The sequence below is a fragment of the Leptonychotes weddellii genome, chromosome 13, assembly GCF_054177405.1.
Source record: "Leptonychotes weddellii isolate Sample4059 chromosome 13, ASM5417740v2, whole genome shotgun sequence".
In the NCBI taxonomy this organism is placed as follows: Eukaryota; Metazoa; Chordata; class Mammalia; order Carnivora; family Phocidae; genus Leptonychotes; species Leptonychotes weddellii.
This window is the reverse complement of record NC_138381.1, coordinates 75,697,153-75,699,779: the sequence shown is the minus strand read 5'-3', so window position 1 is coordinate 75,699,779 and position 2,627 is coordinate 75,697,153. Positions and strand designations below refer to the sequence as shown.

At 43.4% G+C, this 2,627-nt stretch overlaps 1 protein-coding gene across 1 annotated transcript in view; it reads right to left on the bottom strand.

The window, feature by feature from the left end:
* Window positions 1–1,961: 1,961 nt before the first annotated feature.
* Window positions 1,962–2,627, bottom strand: part of MLXIP (MLX interacting protein) — a 69,498-nt gene continuing 68,832 nt past the window's right edge. The window contains exon 19 of the transcript XR_014139812.1: window positions 1,962–2,042. The gene's annotated coding sequence lies outside the window, so the exon portion shown is untranslated. The remainder of the gene's footprint in view (window positions 2,043–2,627) is intronic.

The window sequence follows — 2,627 nt, the reverse complement described above, 5'->3', positions numbered from 1 at the left end:
AAGGCACAAAGATGACCATGTGTCCTTCTAAAGAGTAAAACAAATATCCACTAGTCTGTAGTGATATAAATAAATAAATGGAGGAAAAAGGACAAATGTTCCTTAGAGAATTCCAATTAATAAACATAGAAGGAATGAGGGAAATAGAAAATCACCTTTAGAACACCTCAGTCCTGTGACGCCTGGCTGGCTTGGTCAGTAGAGCATACAACTTGGTGTTGGGGTTGTAAGTTTGAGCCCCATGCTGGGTGTAAAGATTACTTAAAAATAAAATCTGAAAGAAGAAAGAAAGAACGAAAGAAAGAAAGAAAGAAAGAAAGAAAGAAAGAAAGAAAGAAAGAAAGAAAGAAAGAAAGAAAAAGAAAGAAAGAAAGAAACAACACCTCAGTCCTAATTGCTGCAGGCAAGATCCACAGATGAAGGCTAAAATTAATGGGTGAGGGGCACCTGGGTGGCTCAGTCGTTAAGCGTCTGCCTTCAGTTCAAATCATGATCCCAGGGTCCTGGGATCGAGCCCCACATCAGGCTCTCTGCTCAGCATGGAGACTGCTTCTCCCTCTTCCTCTGCCTGCCGCTCCCCCTGATTGTGCTCTCTATCAAATAAATAAATACAATCTTTAAAAATAAAAAAATTAAATTAAATTAACGGGTGAACTGAGAAGAAACAGGAAATTTGCATAGCATCAAAGAATCTTCCCAAAAATATTTGCTAGTCATTTGGCAGTTTTAACTTTCGTCTACAAATTCTTTGATATTCTCCCCCCAAGAGGTGGAGGGGAACTCTCCTCCCCATGACAGCAGACTGGATCTGTGACTTGCTTCCCAAACACCAAGCACAGGAGGACAAGACAGGCCCTCACGGGCCCCGATGGGAAGGGCGGCTCCTCACCTCTGTGGGGCTCTTCCCCCAAATCCACACCCGGCCCCTTCATGAGAAAGCACCAGAAAAACCCAAATTGAGGGATATTCTACAAAATCCAAGACCGCAACTCTTCAAAAGTATCAGGGTCAGGAAAATCAAGGGAGGACAGAGAAACTGTCACCTGGGGACCAGGGAGACACAGTGGTCGAGTGTAATCTGGAGGGGATCCTAATAAAGGACATTAGTGGAAAAAAAATGGGTGAAAATCCAAATTAAGCCTGTACTTGTGTTAATTTCTTAGTTTTGATAAATGTACCACAGTTATGTAAGATGTTCCCACTTAGGAGAAGCTGGGAGAAGGGTATATGAGAACTCTGTATTATCTGTAACTTTTCTGTGTAACTAAATTTATTTTAAAATAAAACATTTAAAAAAAAAATCCAGGGGTGCCTGGGTGGCTCAGTCGTTAAGCGTCTGCCTTCGGCTCAGCTCATGATCCCGGGGTCCTGGGATCGAGCCCCACATCGGGCTCCCTGCTCCGCGGGAAGCCTGCTTCTCCCTCTCCCACTCCCCCTGCTTGTGTTCCCTCTCTCGCTATCTCTCTCTGTCAAATAAATAAATAAAATCTTAAAAAAAAAAAAATTCAGTTCCTCAGTCCCACTATCCACATTTTAACTGCTCAAGAGCCACATGTGGTTACTGGTTCCTATCCTGGGCAACACAGACATAGAACATCTCCATCGTCACAGAAAGTTCTATTGGACACGCAGGGGATGGGACTTTGGCATAATTTCTTAGGAATGAGGTCCCAGAATCTGTGAATTTGTAGGAATTGTAAAAAATCTGTAGAATTTGTAGAAATCTGTAGAAAATTGATAAGGTACAAATCATTCCTAGCTAGTAGAGAAGTAACCCCAGGGGTGATGGTTTTATTGACTGTGAGGCCAGTTGAGCATCTACCTCATCTTTTTGTTCCAGTGCTGATTTCCCTCACTGATGATGGAGAGACAGACGAGAGAGAGACTCGACCTTCTTTTTTGTCCTTTGAACCAACTGTGCTGTGCTGACTGATTCCTTCACTGATGAGGTAAATAAAGCTTTGGCACCGAAGTTACCTGGATTTCAGCTAACAAGAACCCACAGGTAATTAGAATTTCTTTTGGCGATAATCTGCCAAAACCTAGAAAGAGGCAAAAAGACAAGCAGATCTTGGCATTTTGTCATAAATTTAACATCTCCTCCACCAAATCATTCCCTCAGTATGTCTTGTGATTAAAACACTCCAAAATAATGACTTAAAAAAATATCCAGGGGCGCCTGGGTGGCTCAGTTGGTTAAGCGTCTGCCTTCGGCTCAGGTCATGATCTTGGGGTCCTGGGATCGAGTCCCGCATCGGGCTCCCTGCTCGGCGGGGAGTCTGCTTCTCCCTCTGCCCCTCCTCCAACTTATGTTCTCTCTCTCGCTTCCCCTCTCTCAAATAAATAAATAAAATCTTAAAAAAACACAACACTTTCTAAAAAAAAAAAAATCCAGGGGTGCCTGGTGGCTCAGTCGGTGGGGCATCTGCCTTCAGCTCAGGTCATGATCTTGGGGTCCTGGGATTGAGCCCTGCATAGGGCTCCCTGCTCAGCAGGGAGTCTGCTTCTCCCTCTCCCTCTGCACCCTCCCCCCTGCTTGTGCTCTCTCTCTCAAATAAATACATAAAATCTTTATTTTTCTATTTTTTAAAAGATTTTATGTATTTATTTGACAGAGAGAGAGACAG